At 41.8% G+C, this 11,966-nt stretch overlaps 1 pseudogene; it reads right to left on the bottom strand.

Annotated features, from left to right (window-relative positions):
* Window positions 1-256: 256 nt before the first annotated feature.
* Window positions 257-3,274, bottom strand: LOC116418430 (annotated as a pseudogene).
* Between the last annotated feature and the right edge of the window lie 8,692 nt (window positions 3,275-11,966).

Raw genomic sequence — 11,966 nt, 5'->3', positions numbered from 1 at the left:
ATCCCAAGCATCACCTTCATCTCCTGTGTAATTCCTCAGTCTGTGTTGTTTGGTGGATCCCACCCCTAGCCTGACTGTCACCCCCAGGCTATTAGCTCCATGAGGAAAATCCTGTGTGGTTCCTAGGCTCTGTGATATGCAGTGGATAACACCGAATCCAGCACCAGTTGGTGCTCAGCATACATTCCTAGGATGAATGACTTGAAATGAATGTTATATTCTAGTTTACAGCTTTTTGTCCCAGGACGTTGGGTCCTCAATAACCTTTGAAAGCCTCTATTAAGTTCTTCCTAACAGACAATAAAAGCTTGCATCACAAAAGGTTTAGTTTTTGGTTTAGTCCACTTGTGAAGATATAGCACACACGGGAGGAGTGGAGGGTCCCTAAAAATCTAGTTCATTTCCTTTGCATTACAGATGAAGACAGGGACACTCAGAAAGGGGCAAGAATTTAAATAAGTGCAAGAAGGTGACATAATCACCACTGGACTCTTAACAGCCTGTATATTTAACAGGTGCTACTGATAACCCAGGGGCACTGTGGTATAGTGGTTAAGAGAGTGGGTTTTAGGTACCAGACCACCAGGTTCAAATCCTGTCTTGACTACTTATTAGTGTTAAAAGAAAAATTTTAGACAAATTAAATTTAACAGGGTTTAATTGAGCAAAGAACGATTTGCACTTAATCCATGCTTAACATTGGATTTATATCCTCTTAAATACCAACTTTGTTTCTGCAATTCAGGTATATAACATTGCTTATTAAATGGGTTATCATAGGTAATTTGCCTTGGACTGTGGAGCTCATTCAAATTGAGTATCTTAATAATTTTGGTATGGCTGCTTTAACATGAAAATCTGGCAAAGTATTTCTTTGGTATTTAATTATTATCATGCTTGAGTTAGCAGTTCTATAAACCAGTCAATCTTTTCATTAGAGTTCTACGAATTCTTACTTGGTCCAAATGATCCTAAAGTAATCAGAAATCTGTATTTAAGAGTTTTTGTCAGGGTCCTTTCCATCCTTTCCAGGAGCCAACCTGCTTAAAGATATAATGCTTTAGAATTTTACTTGCTTGTAAAGAGCTTTCAGAAAATGCATAAACATTAAGCAATTAACTGCGGACAAGACTTAAAATGGTCACGGTTGAAGATGCAATTGACAAGAAAATTTGCTTATTTGTGTGGCTTACAATAATTTAACATATTAGGCACAATTATGACTGATATTATATCAGAATTTTGTTTTATTTGAGACAAACTCTCGCTCTGTCGCCCAGGCTGGAGTGCAGTGGTGCAATCTCAGCTCACTGCAACCTCCGCCTCCCAGGTTCAAGCAATTCTCCTGCCTCAGCCTCCCGAGTAGCTGGGACTACAGGCACGTGACACCACGCCCAGCTAACTTTTTTGTGTTTTTAGTAGAGACAGGGTTTCACCCTGTTAACCAGAATGGTCTCTATCTCCTGACCTCATGACCCGCCTGCCTCGGCCTTCCAAAGTGCTCAGATTACAGGTGTGAGCCACCGCATCCAGCCATCAAAAGGTTTTAAAAAGCAAAAAAATTTATTCTTTGATGGAGAGGAGAGTCAATTTTCCAAATAATCAAAAGACCTAATAAAGATAGCATGAAACACAATCTGTCTCTCCTTCTCTTCGCTCTTTTTTTTCTTTTTTGCAGCTTACTTAAAGGGTGAACAATATTTCTTTTGCTGTCTCGTGTATTAACACTTCACAAACTCCTTGTTCAAAGGAGAAAATCAAATTTTACTTTTGTATTAGTGTATTATCAATACTAAAATTAATTTTAAAAAAGTTTTATAAACACAGGGTGGGTACGGTGTCTCACACTTGTAATCCCAGCACTTTGAGAGGCTGAGGCAGGAGGATCACTTGAGGCCAGGAGTTTGAGACCAGCCTAGGTAACATAGCAAGACCCTTATGTCTATAATAATAATAATAATAATAATAATAATAATAAAATAAAATAAATTAGCCAGGAGTGGTGCACACACCTGTAGTTCTAGCTGCTCAGAAGGCTGCAACAGGAAAATCCCTCAAGCCCAGGAGCTGGAGGCAGCAGTGAGCTAAGGTTGCCCCACTGCATTCCAGCCTGGGTGACAGAGCAAGATCCCATCTCTTAAAAACAAAAACAAAAACAAAATATCCCTCATAAACAAATACATCTAATCTCAGCCAGCTTTTCAACACAAAAAATAAGATTTCCATACAATGGACACCTTACATTTTATAAAATAATCTATTTTAATCTCTTACATAATATCTTATAATCTTAAAAGATTATAATCTCTTACATAATTCTTTTTATCTTTCCCCCCAACTTTTTATATTCATTTAGTTTTATCTATAACATGTTTTCCTTCATTTTGAAACAACTTTTACATAACCTCAAAAAGAAACAAAATTACTTTTTCTTTAACAACATACCCATCCTCTTTTTTATAAGGTTCTTCACCAAAAAACACACATCTCACTTTATTTATTTATTTGAATTACAATGTGACTTTTAATAATTTGGAGTGAGCCCCACAGGAATAAAAAACACTGGGAAGGGATAACCACTTGACCCCGAGGAGTGGCCCAGAGGGAGAGAGGCTACCTGAGGGGCAGGAAGCACAAAAGAGATGCCCTGCAGACTCAGGGCAAAGGCAGTGCCATCGGTGCTGGGACCTGTGAGCACTACAGGAGGAAATGTGAGTCTGGTTGGACTGGCTTCAGGCACACTGGCGAAGGTCAAAGGGCTGGACACAGAGCCACAAATCTACTTGGATCCTCCTCCTCCTCCTCCTCCTCCTCCTCCTTCTTCTTCTTCTTCTTCTTTTTTGATACAGAATCTCACTCTGTGGCCCAGGCTGGAGTGCAGTGGCGTGATCTCAGCTCACTGCAACCTCTGCCTCCGGGGTTCAAGTGATTCTCCTGCCTCAGCCTCCCGGGTAGCTGGGATTATAGGCGTGTGCCACCATACCTGGCTTTTTTTTTTTTTTTTTTTTTTTTTTGTATTTTTAGTGGAGTTAGGATTTTGCCATGTTGGCCAGGCTGGTCTCGAACTCCTGACCTCAGGTAATCCACTTGCCTTGCCCTCCCAAAGTGCTGGGATTACAGGCATGAGCCACCGTGCCCAGCGTGGGTCCTCCTTCTTCTCATTTGCCTTTTTCTGCTTCTGCTGAATGGTCTCCAAGTCCCTCTGCTTGCAGAAGGAAACAGAAAGTCCATCACATTGGTGCTTTCCCTTAACCAAGTCACTCTGCTTTTTCATATTCTTCTGGGGGGCAAGTTCACCACAGTCATGGCTATGGCAGGGCAGCAGCTCTCACCTGCCTCTTGTGTCCCCTCCTTCCGTCCGTATCTCACTTAATACACTCTGTATACCGAATTGTTTCTTTTATATCTCGTAGTTTTAACTATAGTTAACTATTACAATTAAAATTAACTACAATTTCAACCCTTAGTAACCCTAATTTCCAGTGAAAAACCTAGGACGTAAGTTGAACTGTTTTATGTCAGTATTTTAGATAAAAACCATTTCATAATTTTTTAGAAAGATATGTTCCCAGCAGAGCACGGTGGCCCACACCTGTAATCCCAGCACTTTGGGAAGCCAAGGCAGGAGGATCACTTGAGCCCAGGAATTCGAGACCAGCTTGGGCAACACAGCAAGACTCTCATTTCAAAAAATAAAGATAAAATAAAATAAAAGAGATATGTTTCCTCAATTTTTTAATTTACTGACAGATCTAAATGTATTTAGCTTTTCTATGTGATATAAAATAAGATAAAGTATAGAAACTTAAGCTTATGTTTAACAATGAATGTTTTGGTATTTTATAATAACTTAGAAATGACTCAAACATTTTATTATTATCTATTACTTAATTTAACATAATGTGTCTTTAAGATTTTTAAATTACTGAAAAGAATGTTCAAACTATGACACAGGCACACTACTGAATGTCTTCTTCAGTCATACTGAGTCTCGAATACCACATGGCACCCAGGACAGCTATGAAAGGCAGGGACTTTCTGAAACCTGAATTTACACAACAGGTGTAGACGTCAGAACACAGGACGGAGCTGTAAAGAGAATGCCTGGAGTATCTGACTCTTCCTAGTATAACTAAGAAGCAAAGCTGGGCCATATCGGGTCTGGCTCTGCCTTGGAGCTGGTGCCCCAGGCATTGAGAACACAGGCTGTGTCCCCAAGCCCACAACAGCCACTTGGCCATGTCCAAGTATCCAGAGGCTCAAAACCAAATACTTATGTAAGCTCATAGTACGATGTGTGCAAGGCTTCAGGGAAGCCCAGCAGCCAGCCCTTATAACTTTAGCTTACAGATAAATCAAGCAAGCATCAAAAATATTACAGAAGCAGCAATTTTGTTACCTTAAAACATGTATTAGTGACAGCATAAACCTGTCTGATCAGTAGATCCAGGCAAAAATGTTTGAATTATATTTAATAGTGACAATTCTGGAGATATTCCTATTTTATTATACCAACAATTTTAAAACTAGTTTTATCTAGCCAGTATCATTTTAGAACACATAGAAATATCACATACACCCAACATATATAGATACATAGATATACAGACACACAGAAGCACATCTTATTGCTTTCATGAAGGTTTTTCATTGGCCAGTTTACAAATAGTTTTTCTTTCCTCTATTCAGACTATCCATTTTCCAATTACCTATTTCATTGTCCTAAGTAATTGTTAGTTATGGAACCCTACATTTACACTTCTAAAGGGATGCCTCTTAGGTGAAACAAAGGAGAGAAAATGTATATCTCAAAAGCACAGAGACTTCAGGCCTAATCATCTACCATCATTTGCTCAAATCAACAAAGGAGGATGTAGGTAAGGGCCTAGTTAAGACAAGATGGCCAGGAAAATCACCTTAAAGGTAAGACATGTTATGTAAATCTAAACTACCTTTCAGACTCAGTCCTCCCTCTCTTCCCAGTGCACAGAGTAGTCAATCTTAAAATAGAAGATTTCCTTTATAGACATATTTTTAAAAATATAAAATGGTTTTAAAATAGCTAGCTAAATGCCAGAAAGATGTATTTTGGAGACCAACTTAGTTCAATAGGTGGACTTTTAAACTTAGTGTCTGTTTCTTAGCTAAAATTACAGACTGCAGGGTGAAACCCATTAACGAATAGGGCAGGGAAAGCATTCCCTGTGCCTGAACTCAGCATGGATAGCTCTGAAAAAGAATCAAGCCCACTTTACCTGAGGGCCTGCCTTTTATAAATACTACAACCAACTTACTTTTCACCTTCAGGGCAGAATAGAAACTAAGCCAAAAAGTGAGCAGCTTCAATTTTTCTTATCAATTAGTTGCTTAAGCTTTCTATTTGCCTCTCAAAAAGGCTTTTTAAAAAGATAATACAAATGTCAGAATCTTTTTAGAAGCTTCTGCCCATCACTAGGCATTCCTGGATGAGCCTAATGGAGCCCTCACTTTTAAATGCCTTTCTTAAAGTGCAGCATTGTTCATTTGGAATGTTCTACTGTAATTTTAAATTATCTTTAGTAAGATTTCATCAACTTTGTAAGTGTTTTCTGCTTCTGTAGCTGGAAGATGGAGAGCTCAGTTCTTCAAAAATTAAGGGTCCTATTGTTGCAGTACTTTTCCTTAGCTCAGCTAAAGACAGGGTTCTTGTTTCATGGCCACGAAAAATTAGGCTTGCAGACAATTTGAAGGGTGAGTAAGGCAGGGTTTTATTGCGTGAAAAGGGAAAGAATGGGAAACAGGGGCCCTTGGCAAAGCCAGAGTCCCTGCTGGTGCGCTTCCAGCTTCGCAGTTTGAATCCCAAGTTCCACACAGGAGGAGGAGGGACCAGGCTCCTCCCCACTGCAAACCGTGTGAACTTCTGTGGCTCAACTTGGTGTGCACTCCTCCCAGTGCGCAGGCCGGCTGAGGTCTCTGAGGACCCCTTCTCACCTGACTGTCTCACTATTTTTACATTGAATCTTGGCTTTAGCTTTCAGATCCCTTTGATCAACTTAGCCAATAATTCATTCCTATCTAAGCACAGAAGAAAAAGGATTGGTTACAGCTGGATGTCTGTTTAAACAGTTGGCTGCCTTGGATTGGCTGAAACTCTGTAATTGGTACAAGAATAGGTTACTTTGTGTGTGACTTTGAAAAACTTACTTAAAACTCAGTGGGGCCGGGTGCAGCGGCTTACCTGGGAGGCGGAGCTTGCAGTGAGCCGAGATGGTGCCACTGTACTCCAGCCTGGGTGACACAGCGAGACTCTGTCAAAACAAAAAACAAAAAACAACAACAACAAAAAACTCAATATGCCTCACTTCCCATATCAGCAAAATGGGAATATTAATAGTTTCGGCCTTGAGGGGTGACTGTGAAGATAAAATGAGTCAATGCCTTCCTTGCCTTCCCAAACTACCAGGCCAAAGCCATATTAATATATATCTTAATATATATTAGAAAGATATATATCTGTATGTGTATATATATATATTAAGACAGAGTCTCTCCCTGTCGCCAGGCTGGAGTGTAGTGGCGCAATCTTGGCTCACCACAACCTCCAACCCCCTGGTTCAAGTGATTCTCCTGCCTCAGCCTCCTGAGTTGCTGGGATTATAGGCATGCATCACGAAGCCCAGATAATTTTTGTATTTTTAGTAGAGATGGGGCTTCACCATGTTGGCCAGGCTGGTCTCGATCTCCTGACCTAGTGATCTGCCCGCCTCGTCCTCCCAAAGTGTTGGGATTACAGGTGTGAACCATAGCAACCGGCTTTTTTTTTTTTTTTTTTGAGACGGAGTCTTGCTCTGTCGCCCGGGCTGGAGTGCAGTGGCACCATCTCAGCTCACTGCAAGCTCCGCCTCCCGGGTTTACACCATTCTCCTGCCTCAGCCTCCCGAGTAGCTGGGACTACAGGCGCTCGCCACCTCGCCAGGCTAGTTTTTTGTATTTTTTAGTAGAGACAGGGTTTCACCGTGTTAGCCAGGAGGGTCTCGATCTCCTGACCTCGTGATCCGCCCGTCTCGGCTTCCCAAAGTGCTGGGATTACAGGCTTGAGCCACCGAGCCCGGCCGCAACCGGCTTGTATATATTTTTTAATTCATTTATTCATTGATGGACGCTTAGGTTTACACATTCAGTTATGTACAGTTAGGGATGTACGGAGACAAAATCTCGGCAAATTTCTGAATGCTAGAGTTCCCAAGGCATTTTCTGCAGGATTGTCATTTACCACTAGTTTTCGTGTGACCCAGTCAGACACCTAGGCCTGTAACTGGATCCAATCTAGTTAATTACTGGATCCAATCTCATCCTAGAACCAGGCCAGTTTCTGTTGGGAATACTAAACTCGGTTTGGATAAAAAATTTACTCAAACAAACTCGAATAGGTCAAAACACAAATCTATGGTGCCTCAAAATCCAAGAGAGAACTTACCCACCATTCCCAGCTGCTATGAGAGAGCAATGGACACAGTGGGCCCAGTGAGAACCTTGCTTGGTCACTCAATGCTTTTAGGGCTCACTGGAAGTTCTACCTCAAACCCACTTCTGATGCCATCTGTTGAAAGAAAAACTTTAGACAAATTAAATTTAGCATAGTTTAATTGAGCAAAGAAGAATTCATGAATTGGGAAGTTCCCAGAACCAGAATAAGTTCAGAGTAACTCTGCCCCATGGTTGGATAACATTTATGGACAGAAAAAGGAAAGTGATGCACAGAAAATGGAAGAAATGTACAGAAACAGCTGGATGGGTTACAGCTGGATGTCTGTCTTATCTGAACACAGTCTAAACAGTTGGCTGCCTTGGATTGGCTGAAACTCTGTAATTAATTAATTGGTACAAGAATAGATTACAGTCTGTTTACACATCCAGGTTTTTCTTTTTTTTTCTTTTTCTTTTTTTTTTCTTTTTTTTTTGAGACAGAGTCTTGCTCTATCGCCTAGGCTAGAGTACAGTGGTGTGATCTCGGCTTACTGCAACCTCCAACTCCCTGGTTCAAGCGATTCTCCTGTTTCAGCCTCCTGAGTATCTGGAATTACAGGCGCCTGCCACACATCCAGCGAATTTTTGTATTTTTAGTAGAGACAGGGTTTCACCATGTTGGTCAGGCTGGTCTTGAACTCCTGACCTCATGATCTGCATGCCTCAGACTCCCAAAGTGCTGGGATTACAGGCATGAGCCACTGCGCCCGGCCCACATCCAGTTCTGTACAGTTCAGGATATATAGAGAAACCTTTGCGTTGAGCTTAAAATATGTAAGGAGGCAGCTTTAGTCAAAACATAATTTAACATTAGTTACCTGATATTGGACAAGTCATTAAACCTGTCTGTGCTTTGTCTTTTTTATCTGTAAAATGGGGATAATATTAGCTCCCACCTCCTAATGCTCCTTGGAGGATTAAATGAGTTGATATCTCTAAACACTTACAACAGTACCTGTATTAATAAGCACTATACAAATGCTAATTCAGATCATCATTGTATTCTATAAGAATCTAAATAACTTAATAATCCCATTCAATAATTCAATATTTCTGAGTCCCATTCTGTATCAGGAGCAGCACATGGATGGGAGGCTGCAGATAAGCAAGTCCTGACTTTGGACCCCAGGGTGCTTACAAAATGTTTTTAATGGGAAAAACATGAAGGAATAATTTACCTGATCCAATCTTGGGCTTAGAAAAGAACAAACCTCTATGAAAAAGACCTGGGCCAGACATAGCAGCTGTATCTATCTTCATTATATGGGTAGAAAGGTGAAGGCCTCGGGTGAGAAATATCTGCTGCTACCTGTGGGAGATTGTAATTTCCAAGAATGACAGCAATAATACCTCCCATTCCACATGTTTATCTGGAACCTTGGCACTTCCCCATCGTGAAGTAGAGTCTAATTCTCTCCTCTTAAACCTGGGCAGGGCTCCCCGCTTGCTTGGAAGAAACAGAATGCTGTGAAAGTGACACTGAGTGACTTCTGAGGCTAGGTCATCAAGATCAGGAATAGGGATTGGAGGGGGCTTCTGCCTTTGTGGCTGCAGCATTTGCATTTGGACTTCAGAGCTGACACTGAAGAAGCCTGAGGCTGTCGTGCCATGGGGAAGCCCAGGCCACATAAAAAGGCCATGTGCAGGTTCTCTGGATGACAACCTCAGCTGTGGAATGAGGTCCCTACTGGCAGCCAGATATGTGAGTGAATATACTTCCAGATGCCTCCAGCCCTTATCTGCTTTGTCTTCCCTAGTCTTTGAGTTTTCCCAGATGAGGCTTCAGACATTGAGGAATAGGGTAAAACTTAAAACTTGTTCCCTTTGCAAATCTCCAACCCACAGAATCAGTGAGCATATAAAAATGGTTATTCTAAGTCACTAAGTGTTGGAGTGATTTGCTATGCAGCAGTGAAACCGGAACACTGCAATAGGCACTTCTTTCTCTAGAGATCTTGGAGAAAGAAAATGTATTCACAGCACAGTTAGATTTATTTCTTAATGAATCTAGAAAATCCTCAGTGATTAAACATGTTGCAGCTGGAAGTTTCTAGAGCTGCCATCCTCGCCAACATCAGACTGTGATGGTGCCCTTAGAGAGTCATCACCAGCATCACCAGCAGAGAGGGCAAGGAGGGTAATGCAGACTCCTCACCTGCCCAAGACTGTTTCACAGCTCTTCTGTGGAGCCAGTGCAGATTACAACAGCGCATGCAGATGAAAGTACCAGGTTAATAATGGTAAATGTTAAATCCACCTGGAGGAATGCAATTCCCCTTAAAAGAAGAGAGGAGCTTTTCATTTGGTTTGTGAGATGGTTCTCACATTTTCCAGCTTCTGTGATTCATCTTACTGTCTGATGTTTTCTTAGAACTCTATATTTCATGTCTATTATTTAGTTCTATTCTCACAATCAAAGTGGGTAGTAGTTTGTCAACCTCATTTTAGAGATGTAGAAACTAAGATTCAAAGACTAACGCAGGCCGGGTGCAGTTGCTCACGCCTGTAATCCTAGCACTTTGGAAGGCCGAGGCAGGTGGATCACCTGAGGTCAGGAGTTCAAGACCAGCCTGGCCAACATGGTGAAATCCCATCTCTACTAAAAATACAAAATTAGCTGGGTGTGGTGGAGCATGCTTGTAATCTCAGCTACTGGAGGCTGAGGCAGGAGAATCACTTGAACCCAGGAGGCAGAGGTTGCAGTGAGCTGAGATCATGCCACTGCATTCCAGCCTGGATAGCAAAGTGTGACTCCATCCCAAAAACAACAACAAGAAACTAACCCAGAGCACATTTATCTAATCAATGGTAAAGCTCAGACATAACCCCATATTTTCTGATTCTGAATTCAGGTCTCTCTTATCATTGTACTCTGGAAAGAATTCCTGTCCTGGAGCCAAAAAAAAAAAAAAAAAGATTTTTGTTTGTTCTAAAGTCGTCAGAAGAGTGCTCATTAAAGGTATGGCGTTTCTTACTTTTTAGTTCCGTCCAAAGTAATATAATTCTGCACTTCATCTGTGCAAAGAATTTAGTTTTCTCTTCTGAGTGCCGACTTCGTGTACTTCTTCCCAGGAGTGAGATGAAACAAATGTCATAATGGTTCATACACTCCTGCCCTTCCCCAACCCTCTGAAAATGATTTGAAGTATTTGCCAACACCCATGGTGTAAATGCTCCTATCATGGTTGTCTTCAAGCAACTAAGTTGATGTCATTTACCATTAAATTGAGAAGAGATAGGCACATTGAGCTTTTGAGAGCCAGCACTAGCCCCCTCTAGCAATGGATGAAGCCAGTGCAATTATAGGCAGTTTGTAACTGTTTCTTCCAAAGCAATCAAATGTCTTCCACTCAAAATTTTCAAATTATTGAAGACAGTGAAAAAAGACAGTGCTGCTATTCACATGTGAGGACAGGACTATTTTTGCTTCTATAAAAGGTCACACTCTGAAGCAGCCATCAACTCTAGAAAGCTCCTTGTATCTGTCACCAGTAACACAACCCCAATGATACAAGTACTGAACACATACCTTAGTGTGGTGTGACCATCTTGCTTACTTTGGTGTGGGGGTGGAGGGCAATATTGTAGGGCTGAGTTGGAGCAACCGACAAGTCTGGAAAAGAATCCCACAAACTTCAGTCGTGCTCCCCAAGTCAGTTTTGATAGGCCTGAAGCTTATTTGGTTCCCTTGGCTCCCACCTAAGGAAAACATTGAAGGGGAAGAGGGTCCCCAGTGTTTGCTGGGACTGCTCCTCCAAGGCTTGACTCACTTAACCAGGAGGGAATGCACAGACCTCCTTCTTGCCCCACTGGTCTCTCCAGTGTCTCCCTCTCCATTTTCTTCTTTTTCTCTTCCCTGTCCTTTTTGTCCCTAGATGTCTAGTAGCATGTCCTTCTTCTCCCACAAAAGAGCAAATGGAGAGAAGTGGGTGGAGACCTCAAGAAGGAGATTTGGTTCAGATGGAGCTAAAGATCTGAGAGGTGTTGGTGCCTGGAGGCAGCTGATCCCAAGGGAGTGGACAGTGAGTTTCCCAGCATGAGGATGGACAGCTGGTGGGGATTTGACTACACTCTTCAGGAGTCAGAAACTTGCTTGAAGGAGGTAGAGGTGGTTAGAATACATGTGAAGGTTTATGATCTGGCTCCTGCCCTCCTCCCTCCCAATATCTACTCATTTCCAAACTGAACTTGCAATTCTTTCAAACCCTAGCCCAGTCACACTTTGCCACTGCTATTCTCTTGCAGTAAATTTCCTATGCTGACCCTGCCCTACCTTTGTAATTCCTGCTCACCATTTGACACCCAACTTAGGTGTCACCCCCTGAGAAATCCTTTTCTGACTTCAGCCTCACCTTGACACACACACACACACACACACACACACACACCACACCATACACACCACAATATGAGCTAGAAGTGCAGCCTTAAATTCTGGCCAACAGTTGCCATGGTCTGAA

This window comes from Piliocolobus tephrosceles, chromosome 14 (genome assembly GCF_002776525.5).
Source record: "Piliocolobus tephrosceles isolate RC106 chromosome 14, ASM277652v3, whole genome shotgun sequence".
NCBI classification, from domain to species: domain Eukaryota; kingdom Metazoa; phylum Chordata; class Mammalia; order Primates; family Cercopithecidae; genus Piliocolobus; species Piliocolobus tephrosceles.
The sequence above is the reverse complement of the archived record's forward strand: the minus strand, read 5'-3'. Positions and strand labels throughout refer to the sequence as shown.